This window comes from Mastigoproctus giganteus, chromosome 9 (assembly GCF_048544385.1).
Source record: "Mastigoproctus giganteus isolate SK-2022 chromosome 9, ASM4854438v1, whole genome shotgun sequence".
Lineage (NCBI taxonomy): Eukaryota > Metazoa > Arthropoda > Arachnida > Uropygi > Thelyphonidae > Mastigoproctus > Mastigoproctus giganteus.
Window position 1 is genome coordinate 177995344 of NC_143583.1, and position 12666 is coordinate 178008009.

A 12666-nucleotide genomic window follows, 5' to 3' on the forward strand; every position below is an offset into this window, starting at 1 on the left:
TATTTTTGAACATATCTCAAATTATACAATTTGTATTATAAACGAAACATAATAATAATAATATAAATTTATTATATTGTTATTATTATAAATTTTCAAAATTTCAGGAATTGTTTAGAGTATTTCAACTACCAAATTTCATGTCGATTGGTTGACCATTTCTCCTGAGTTAAGTGCAGAGAAATGACGTGTGTAGTGCAAGAACAGCTATTTTTATGTAGCAATTAATTAATTAATTAATGAGCGAAAAGTTAGCTATGCAGGGTGATTCACTACCAGTGCGACAAACTTGTAGGAGGTGTAGAGGACACAAAGACGAATCGGAATCACATAGCATTGCAGGGTCCGAAATGCCTTCGTCATGCGGTAGAGGACGTTGAACGGGAGGACAGCGATCCCGCTGGAAGTCAGCATTTGCGAACCGGTTCCCGAGACAGTAGGATGGACCAGTATTCAAACGTTGAACTGGCCGACATGCACCTCGCGTATGGATATTGTATTATAAGACTATTTTTCTCCAGATAGTGGCATATGCGGCTGTTGCTTGGATTTCTGTGGTAACTAAAACTAGGATTCAATCGAAACTTTTATCGCTTCAGCGCTCTATGTTATTAACTTTATTGAAAGTACCTAGAACAGCGTCTACAAACGCCCTACAGGTAATTGCTGGTATCATGCCATTGGATTTATTTATTGTCTACAGAGGGTTTTTGTACAAATTGAAAAAGGGTACATCAGTAACGTTTTTGGATATTACAATCGATTTGGAGAATAATATTAAAGAAGAAAAACAAGGAATATGGAACAAATTAATGGATTTATGGCAGACCAGATGGGAAAGTGGTGATGTTGGAGCTGTGACGAGGAAATATATTCCCCAGGTGAACTATGCATTGGCAAAAACAGTGGCATCTTGGTTTACGCCTTCTATGTGCACTTCTTATTTGTTAACAGGACACGGGCCAAATTATATGAGAGAGGGTTGGAGACAGATCCTTTCTGTACATGTGGCGAGCAGGAGACTTGGATGCATGTAATTTTTTTATGTCGGGAGTATGAAGACCAAAGGCGGATTTTGATGGCGCATATTCCTGACTTATCATTTGATACAGTGCATTTGCTTATTGCAAATCGTGACTGTTTTAATTTATTTCAGGGGTTTTCAGCTGCTGTTTTTGCAAGAAGAACTGTTCTCAGAGCCTTTCTTGAGAGGCAAACCTAGTGACTTAATTGTCTTCATGGAGTTTCACTATTTGTTTCTAACTCTGGCTAGCAGCTGGGGTGCTGGACCTGATTCATGGTGTTGGGTCTAGTGCTCTGGTTAGTTGTCTTTTGTGCTGCGATCATGAATACTCCATTCTGGATTCTGGGGTGCTGGATCTGATTCATTGCGTCGGGTCTGGTCGTCTAAAGGTTCTATTATCCATGGCGTTAAGTTGGAGATTTGCTGGATAGTACCGTTATTGGTTTTGGAGGTTCCAGTGCATGTGAAACAGCAACTGAGGAAATATTCAATTGAACTGTGATTTTTGAAGTTTATAGTTGTGCCATCCAGACTATTGAATATTATTGTTGTTTTATTATATATATATATATATATATTTTTTTTTCCCCCTGCTGGCTCCCTTGTATGGGCAACCCGGGGCGCGGGATTGCTGGCACTCACTGGTATTGCACTACCTCCAGTGGGTGCGGGATTTCAAGTGCGAATTGCGCTACAGTAAAATCAGACTCAGGTAATTTAACATACTTTTTCACGACTTCTTTGTAAAGACTACATATTCCCAAGTTCTCAAAGTAGATTTGGGCTTATGCCTGGGAGCTACCCTGAATAAGAACACACTTTCACACACACACACACACGAGAGTTTAATGTTTGTCAGAGCATATAATTATATGTAAATATATCTTGTATATAAATCATGTATATACTTTTATGTACATAATGTTGAGACTATATTGTGTGTGTAATTAATAAATGAATGAAAAACCTCGCGTATGGAGCTGCGGACTGTAATGGGCGCGCCGCTCTGCGCTTGTACCAGGAACGTTTCCCGCACAGGTGTGCTCCTCATCATACGATTTTCGCACGTGTGCACAGGGAGGTTACGTGAGACCGGTTGTTTCACGAGAGGCACCATGAATCGAGAGCGAACGACGAGGACGTCAGACAATGTTCAAATAATGAGGAGAATGTCCTACGTCTTGTAGAAGGCAATTCGAGTACGAATACTCGAGCGATTGGGTATTTCCCAATACACTGTATGGAGAGCGCTTCGGCCATTGCGTCGATTACTCCTGACCACTGCCAGCGTCAACTATGTCTGGAATGGTTTTGCACATGGACTACAGATGTCGTCAATGGTCTTCATCAATAAATCTCACTTCTGCTTGGGGACCCAATTATAGTCGCATACATGTGCGGCGATGAGGTAGTGAACTCAATGATCCTGTTGCCGAGATTATGAAACCCGTCGTTCTCCCATTTATTTCTTACTGCATTTTTCAGCAGGACAACTTCAGAGTGCCTTCGTGGTGGGAAGTACTATATTCGAGCCCCCATCGAACACGTGCGGGCCATGATTGGACACCATCCATTGAGCCATCCTATTTGGCATCTCAATGCCAAGACACTTACCTCAATGTATCTGCAACCATGATGGATTTACAACACACTGATCTGTCCATTGTAATCATTTTGTAATATTAAATGTGTTCACACGCACATTACCGTCTGCAAGTTTCATCATGTGTTCCTTAACTCATAGACTATCATTACCCTTCATGAGATAATCTGTGGCTCTGATTATCATCTCTGTAATCCTGTTCCTTCAGGCTGCTGCAATTTCGACGTCACAGAGTGCATTTTTCATTTCTATTAATCCCGGAAAATGAGAAAAAATCAATTTAACAAAAAATCCAACGCACTTGAAATATATCGCAATGAATACATTAAATAATGTTGTTTATTTATGTTTAGGGCGACAGTCCCATCTAGTTTCTATAAATTTTTCTAATTCCCTTCTTGAATTTGAGGGAAATTTGGGCCAGTAACCAGTGCCCATATTTACCATCCCATAACGAAGCTGGTTTTCATATTTTTTTTGATACGTTTGAAATTCAGTGGTTGGTAAAATGTTTTAATAAATATAATATGGGCATATGCGTCAAACCCCTCTTAGCAGGTGCATGAAAAAATGCTCTTTATCCAAAAACATACAATATTCAAAAGGTTTAATGTAACAGCGCAGTTAATATTGATTTTGCATTACGCTGTTTACTTGATGATCATTATAAGTTAGTTGTGGTACACAGCTGTATTTGCTTCTGTATTTTTGCTCCAAGCCACCGAGATGGTAAGATTATATAACTGATCTCACCGGCCCTGTATTTTCGTTCATTAGCCCTACAATTTAAGTGAGTCCATTCTTTCTGATAATCAAACCGCAACTCACAGATGTGTGGTTAATTTCTTTAAAATCATAACCACAGTCCCAATAACTGTGGCTATGACGTTGTAAATTGAGAAAAAAACAAATTTTCAATATTTTGTTTTTCATTATGTTAAGAAGAAAATAAAGCTCCTTTAAAGTTATCTTTTTCTTTCACATTTCTTAAAGTGTGTGGAGCATTACCTTTTGGAACGATCCTCTCTATTTAAGCATGGATAACAGCTAAATAATTTCGTTTACCTTCTAAATAATGTCCATCTTTCCTTTTAATAGAGAATTATTCCATCATGTTTTTAAATATAGAATCCGAAATGTTTTTGTCAATCAGAACCAAGTTCTCAAATTTTTATGGCGATAATTAAGAAGCAGAAATGGAAATTAATTAAAGGGATAAGAAATGAAGTCCACTAAAGCGAAAAAAATATCACAGTGGACATTAATGATTCATTTTATTCCTTTTTAAATGTTTCTGAATTTATTAGTTTTCTCTAATAAATATCAAGTATAAAACAAGGCTAAAATTATTTTAAACAGAAAATTGAAATTATAAAACTAATTTTTATCAAATATCCAAGGTTCCTCGGTGGTTTGTCTTTAAGTAGTTTCATTCAGATAAAAGATAATGCTCGAGTAAGTTCTTATTAATCAGTAATACCACACAATAACGATGTTCTGCAACAGCAACTTGTTATTGTCGTGTCTTGAGAATACTTCACATGCAGGTGGTCGTAAACAGGTAAATAACTTTGGAAGCAGTAAACGTCAACGTCACTCAGACAATTCAGCTTCCAACGGTGATAAAATTTAGTCATTGTGCTGCTTTGCAGTCCAAGTCGCTTCAGCTATGAGAGGGAGGGTTCTGCACTATATCAAGCAAAATGATAGAGCCAAAACTATAAAAATGTGTTCTCGTCAGTTTAGGGAATTCGAGTTTTAATTCCAGATCCAGCAATTCTAGGATGCTACTTAAATAAATTAAAAATTGTGGGGAAGGAGAGAGAGAGGTCTAATCGACTTTGTAAGGTACAAGGATCGTGCAAATCGTTTGAGTAACTTTTATTCGGAAATAAAAGTATTTTTTTTAAGTAAGGTGTTGATTGGCTAAGTTTACTGAATCGAAACTGGGTTGATAGCGATCTTAATGATGATGTTAAGGCTGAAGCCGATGAAAGCCCGCATTCAGTGATAGATCAAAGAATTCGATGATCAAAGGATCAGCGAATTCTTTGATCTATCACTGAATTTTTGGGAAAGATTTAGTTATTGAGACAGAGTTGTAGTGCCACGATGCGCTGCTGTTATAATGAATGACATCGACAAGATAATAAAGCTTTGATTAGAAAGAGGAATGATGATTGCTTGTTCGACAGAGCTTCTCTACACACCAAGTTAAAAGCGGGTCACAGTACAAAAGTACATGAATCTTAAAAGATGATAATAAGCTATATATAGACAAACTGAAGACGGAATCCTGCAAAAATGGCTGGTTAGCTGTTAGGAAATTAACAGCTTTTGAGAACAAACATTTTTAAGAGTTATTAGATCGCATTCTTGGAACTATTTTAGGACGAATTCTGTTACTAGAATTTTCCTTACATGAAACCTTGCTACAGACCACCATAGTACTCGCATAGGAATTCAGGATGACTATATATATTGAATTTATAAGAAACTGAATGGATATATTAAATAATTGTAATATGGTTTATGGAAGCTGCACTTTTTAGCAGAAGGAACCCAATGACCATAATGCATATATAAGTTAATTGAAAGGTTAACAATAGAAGAACTACAAAAGGAGATTGCAGCTACAGAAAATGAAGAAAAAATAAGGAAGTACTTATTGCTGAAAACCTCATCTTCAGGGATCAACCATCGAAATCACAAGAAAGACAGTAAGAAGTGGGCCTCTGTTTCTGACATGAAATATACGCTTATATGCAGAGGTAGACGTAAGGAAATTAATTTAGCGGAAATGAAAATTAAGCCTAAACGTATATTTCAGGGCTGACTCAACAGAGGTAGAAAGCAAAAAAGAAAATTAAAATCAAACTCACTGATGAGGTATGCAACCAAAGGAAAATTTCTGAATCCGCCCTGTACGTGTATATACTCATTTTGTGTACATGTTACGGTCACAGGAAAAGGCATAGCAGTTCAGCTGACAGGAAGCGAGATTAGGTACGGAATTAGGAGAGAAACAGACATTACTGCCCTCATAAACTAATAGCCCTGTGTGTGGAAAAAAAAAAATTAGTTGGTGGAAAGTGAACAGTATATATGAATGAAGAATATAAAGCAGTACTCGGGTTATCCGGGAGGGAAATTTCCCATCAGTTCTAGTGACGACCCTGGAGATTGTAGATATGTGGATCAGTAAATGGTTGCAAGTACACAAATATATTTATTTACTGCATTAATAAACTTTAGAATCTCATAATAATCTAATATTATTATATTAATACATATATTAATCTCATTATAGTCATATTATGTATATTAATAATCATATTAATCTATAAATTTATAGATAATCAGTTACATATCATCATTTATCGATGACTATTGTCAGGGAAACGGAAATATATTGTGCAAAAAGGATAAGTGGAATAGGACCAGTATGTCTGCCAGCTGCAAAAGTTGATTTCGTTGTACAGCAGATGTTTTAAGGGCAGTAATGACTCCATTACTTCCCTTAAAAGAGGGAAGCCAAATTGCTGGGGATCTCAAGAGCTGCTGGCAGTCATCATGAAACAAGTAAATACATGGGCTGTGATAGGGTAAGTAAGAGTAAGTAAATAAATTTGAAGGTACTGCTTAAGTCATCAAATGCACACAGTGGGAATATTAGCAACGTGGCTTCACTCAGATATAAGGGAAGCAAAATTTGAATATGGGAAGTACAGTGTATGCATGAAGGACAGTGTATAGTACTGATTGTCAAGAGGCACGGGGGTGGATTCTCAACTCCGCGTTTGTATACGCTATGTAGCAGGGCACACACTCTGTAAAGGCCAGAGATAGTGCGAGTTTTTTGTTGGTCTACATAGTGTAGTGTTCGGTTGTGTTTATTTATTGTTCCTCCAGCCATTTAGCCGCAGGGACCGTGGTGGAAATCCGTGCCCCGTCCACTGCCCCGAGGAGGCAGGCCGAATGTAATAGGGAATAGAAAGGTCCCTAGCGGGGGCAAACCCTAGCTGACACCTGAACTACACTAGCAATGGCCCAGGAAAAAATAAAAATCAGATGTAAAGAGTTCTCTGGGCAGTGCAGACAGGCTGCCTGGCCTGCTCATGGGGTTTTATCAATGTAATACAGGAATTTAATAGCAAGGATAAGATGATTATCCCACTATATACGACAATGGTCACGCCATATTTTGAGTACTGCATACAGGTCTGGAAGCCTCAGGAAGAATATAAAACTCCTGGAACGGGTACAGAGAAGGGCAACGGGATTGTATGGGAGAACAAAGGGGTGCTCTTACCAAGAAAGGCTTCAGTTATGCAAATTGCAGCGTCTGGAGACTTGACACATGCGACGTGATCTGACTGGGGTGTTTAAGGCTTCGAATGGCTTGAGCAAATTTAATGCTGATGATATTCTTCCTGTTGCACGTGAAGGAGCATAAATTCATATTGAGGAAGGAGGGTTGCAGAATAGATGCACGGAAGTTTGCCTTCAACCAACAGATGGCTAATTGCTGGAACAGGCTTCCATCCGATGGAAGTGCTTTCACTCAAATGGATGGAAGTGGATAGTTTGAATAGATTCAACGAAGAACTAAAACTATTGGACGGGATAGATGGGTGGGATTTTTTTTTTTTTTTTTTTTTGCTGATGTATAAAGTTTGCCAGTATAAAAACTGCACGACTGGTGCACTATGATCAAAATAGTTGATGTGCGAGAGAAAATAAAATCTACCATCCTAAGGATAAAATGTTCTACCAATATATTCACAACGGGATACTTCGCACTTACAAAATTTGAGTGAAAGCACCAACCCCTGGATTTTATTTTAACAATTGAAAAGCATGACATGTTCAAAACACAATAACAGCACACAGTTATTGTGTTTTGAACCAAACCAGCTTACAGAAAAACGGATTAAACGATTTTCTAAACTCCTTATAAATTTTAAGGGCCTTCACGTTCGCTGACGGAAAAAAGAAAAGAAAAAAAAGTGTGGTGATGTTAATAAGTTCCAAAGAATTGAAATCACGTGATGTTAGTTAATAAATTACTTGGGGAAATTAATTGCTCTCGGGACTTATTCTGCAATATCCGATGGGAATGCTTTTTATAGAAGGGCTTTAACTATTCTTCCTCGCAAGATAATAAGCGCCTTGCTCTTCAGACTTAACCCCTTGCAGAAACTTCCCGATAATCCCCTTTATGTAAATATTGTTTTTCGAGGCTGCCAACGCCGCAGTTTTTTGGAGCTTTTCTAATTATTCGGAATGCTAAATCCAGAAAGCTAAGACCTCTCTTTTCTATCTTAAGATTACCAAAATTTACTCGAACTACGAGTGGAAATTATTGCGGACACTGAACCCTTTGTTTAAACTACTTTATCAGCATATACTAAAACGAAGGGAAATGTTTACTTTCTTTTAAAAGCTTCTTAGCATATTTATATCGTTTTAGGGATTTCACATCTAAGAATTCATCAGACACCTAAAACAGTTTTCGCCCCTAAGTGATAAAACCAAGTGAAGTATAAAAAGCATAAGAATTTCAGTTTTATTAAGATTTTACGAATAACATTTGTTTGAACACTGAAATGGCTTCCACTATTCACAAAGCTACAAGACCATCAGATCACATAGGATAACAGACTGGAAAACGGACCCCCAAAGTGAGTTTTTAAGCTATATCAAATGCAGTACTACATTGATTCAATGAGATACCTTTGAAATTAATTTTCTAAACAATTACGTGTGTGAAGAATATCAGATCCTCAAAATCTTGAATCTCTCTCTCTGTGATTGCATTGAGAATCCACAGATGGAGAATCCGAATGTTTCGTGTTTACAGTGTCTCTATTACGCGTAATTTCCATATACTCGTAAGTGAACTGCCATTAAAATTTAACTGGATAAATACACGGTAACCGCTGAATGCACGCGTTTGTATACATAGCATATATTCATATTTAAGGATAACAGTATCTGACAGTCTTGTCAACTGCAGAACATACAATATTCTAACACCTAATACAAACAGGCAGCAAAGAACTGTTGTTGGCGCGCAGAAAACTTCTCGTAAGATGAGAAAAGTTTATTTACAATCCGATCCTCCAAGCTGTTCCAATACAAGGGATTCGGGCACCTCTCTAAATGTCATTACATTTCGTCTCCCACCGGCAATGACAAAGCAAACCGCACAAATCTGCGTCTCATCTCAGTTAAACCACAAATTCCCATCAGACACTCTGCATAGAGCAGTGACAAAACACTGCACGCAAAACCTCTCACAACAGAGATGTCTGACATTCGACGAGTTCGGTACACACAGAAATGTCACATGCAGCACGAGATGCTGATCAGAATTCACAGCCTGCGCATATGCATGGGAAAACAGATGAATAAACCACCCGACTCCTTTGCAGGATGCTATCTTTATTCACAAGTCACGGTTTTCTTTAGCCGCTTAACCCTAGTGGATTTATACGTACGGAATGCCTGCAACGCTATTTGCTAAGAATATTTTGGAAAGTGGAGACACGACAGAGTCAGTAGGATAACAGAAAAGCCATCACTTCCTATGAAATCCCGCTGAATCTATTAAACTTATGATGTGCACGCATTCGCTCCACAATAAATCTCTTCCGTTATGTTTGTGCGCCTTCCTACTATTAAAGTTCTTATACGCTAGAACAGGATCTATTAAATTAAATTAATGAAATTAGTTCCGATAAAATTGATGTTATTTAAATTCTATTCAAAAAAGGCTGTCTCAAACCTGGATGTGGCCAACGGACGGTTGAAATGAATGACGTGACTGCTCCCCCTCTTCCTCCTCCTGTCACTTGACCAGTCACAGAAAAGCCTCGCGACAAACAGAAGGTCACGTAACACACCTGAACTGACAAAAATGGTTGCGATTAGAAAAAAAAAAAAAATAATAATAAAGAAGCAAAATGAAAAGCCAATAACTTAATTTTAGGGTTAAACAGAAGACAAACACAAGGAAGAAAAGAAATGATGGCAGCAATACGAAGAAATAAAAGCAACCAAAGAAAAAACACACGGCACCAGCACGAGGACATCAACACCAAACTATGGCAAACAAAAACTAACGAACTTCCACTAAACTCGCAAGCATATTAGCAAATAATCAAAAACGCAAATAAAACAAACTACGCATTCCCAATAATCACCCAATGAGAGAACTACGCGAAACGAGGGAGAGCAATAACATCACACGACCTTTTCTTCATCAACTGACATTTCTCAGTAACATACTTTCGACTAATTGCCAAAAACAAGTCAGTAACGGGTGGAAGATAGGGATGAACTGATAAATTAAAGTCTATTAAAAAAGCCCACACTCCTTTTTCTTGAATCATCCGAATTAGTGGTGTAAACTAACCAAACAAACCTCCTTTCATTAAAATCTCTTAAAAACCCCTACACTTCTTTTTCTCGAATCCGTCCCGAATTAGCGGCTTAACTAACCTAACGTTTTTTCACTAAACAAAAATGGAAGTCTATTAAAAACAAGACCCTTCCTATAAGTATTTTTTTCCATCTAATTGCAACTATTATTCTCAGTTCACGTCCTTCGTGACCTTCTATTCCTCACGTAACACGCGGAAGGGAGTAGCAGTCGCGTCCCTCACTTCGACAGAATCAATCACATCCTCCACTTCTGTTTTCGAGTAATATCGTGAGCAGAGGAGTTGTTGGAATGTATAGACTTCCCACGACATTTTCAAACAAGTCCCTCCCCTCTTTACAAACCATATCAAATTACATTATCGGCTATTCTGAGTGAGTGGGCCTCCCCTTCAACATTGCTGGATCTGACGGTATTAGGCTACCGATATCAGTTCAGTATCTACTAATCCCCCCTCTCACTATTTAATCCTTACGTGCTTAACTCTCCAGTGTTATAAGTTTCAGACCTGCGTGTGGCATTTTAATTTACTCTCATCATTCATCTTTAATTTGTCCATTAACCTTTCTAAATCATATAAACAGGATGTTCACGGTAACGCTTACTCATAATACATAGTCGTATTTAAAAAAAGAATTCCTAAATTTAGACAAGATGCTTAGAAGCTCGAGATTTTGATCTCGAGGAAAACGTCTTACCTTCATTCAGTTGAGGGGTGGATCATCTCATTCCTTCGATTATTAGTTCAGCCCGTTGGTGATGAGTTCAATTTGACAAGCTTTCAGCAGTCTTCACCGAAACCACCCACAATTATTACAGTATCCATCCCTCTCTCATCCAGTTATGATTTTTCAAAGAACTAAAGCTCAGGAATATCTTTCCATGAGATTATTTTAGACTTGATCAACGTCTTCTTTCAAATCAAATTGCACAAAAGAATTTTTTGTATTTCTTTTTCGTTATTGATTTCAGTCATTACACTGTTCCTTATTCGCAACACGATCAAAGTTAGCAGTCCCGTGCACGCATACAATCCATGGTCAAATATTAAGATCGACTACAACGATATGCCACTTGACATACCACAATCTCTGCACTAAACAAAATCTTCCACAACTAACAGATTGACTTTTCCTTCCATCACAGCGCCATCTCATCTATTGCGAGTCCACATTACAGTCTGTAATTTAAGGAATGCTTTTGTTCTTTCTCTGCCTAGGCTTAAATCATTATTATTTCCTGCGATGATATTCCGAATTTTATTCTAAAAACAGTTTTATAGCCATCACATTAATGACACTGCAAATACAATTAATAAGAGAAAAATACGAAAAACTAAATATTATAATGCATAATTCCTCAGAATTAGTTATTAATTGTATTAATAGTGACTGTTGTTGTGGGATATTATGGGTATCTGCGACTTAGACATATTGCGTGATATATATTGTCTATAAATTGCGTGTGTTTTCTGGCCTGTTTTGCTGGAGGAAAAACCCCAGTTTCCAGGAGGGAAAACTGTGCTACTCTCGCCTGAGACCGACTTGCACAGCCACAAAAAGACTCATAAAAATCCTCCAAGTCATTGATAAGATTTGAATCCGGACCTTTTCGTATAGTAGGGAAAAACGATGCTTGTATGATATATATGGTCCAAAAAATGGCCCTAAAATTTAATGCTTCAAATATATGGGTTAGTGAAACAGGAATTCTGCAGTCACACATAAGCTAGGGAAGAGATGATAAAAGTGGTTCGAGAATAAAAAGAATTAAATGTGACGTGTTTAATCTTAAATGAAATTTTTCACAACAGGCAGCTAGGAAGGCATGTGGTGTTCTGTCCATGATTTATATAACATTTGCTAGTAGGTAAAAGGACGTCATTTTCCATCTATACAAGACGATGGTTAGACCGTATTTAGAATATTGCGTTCAGGTCTGTGACTGCACCTGAAAGGGCACATAGAACTTCTGGGGAGGTTTCAGAGAATGATGAGAAGATTATTGACGAAAGTTGTTCTCAACTCAAGTATCAGAGGCAGTGAGTTTGGCTAAATTCAAAGCAGAACTGGATGTCAGTACTGGTAAGGCCTGTCATTTGGTCTTATCAATACTAACACAGATTACTTTTATTTTTATTTGAAAATTTCAAGCAGATTAGACCTGAATAGAAGGTAAGCTATCTTCGTGTACTTCTCTGAAAAGAATAGACCTTTTAGGTCTATTCTTTTCAGATGCGGCGATTAAGCGAAAGAAGAAGCATTGTACTGTACATTAAAACAACACTGAGGCGAATTACTGCTGTCCAATATTCTTCTTAAGGCTTTGGTGGTTTAAGTACATCACATGGTAACAACCTCTGTAGGAGTGAATCTTGAAAATTAGTTTTTCAAGCAGTGAGAACACCAGTAAGTGGATCGCGCAAAAGGTTGCCTCTTCAGCAGTGGATGGATCCTTAAAATGATGTTTCAACAGTGCAATGAACATGGTCCTAATGATAAAACTAAATAAAACAGTTAAGCTTCCACCAAAACGCCTATTTTAACATTTATTAAAGTATAAATATCTCTGGATGCATTGCCTGTGTTGCTT

At 37.6% G+C, this 12666-nt stretch overlaps 1 protein-coding gene across 1 annotated transcript in view; it reads left to right on the top strand.

The window, feature by feature from the left end:
* LOC150080908 (glutamate receptor ionotropic, kainate 2-like) overlaps window positions 1–12666 on the top strand; it is a 118921-nt gene that overhangs the window by 74608 nt on the left and 31647 nt on the right. The gene's annotated exons all lie outside the window — the stretch shown is intronic.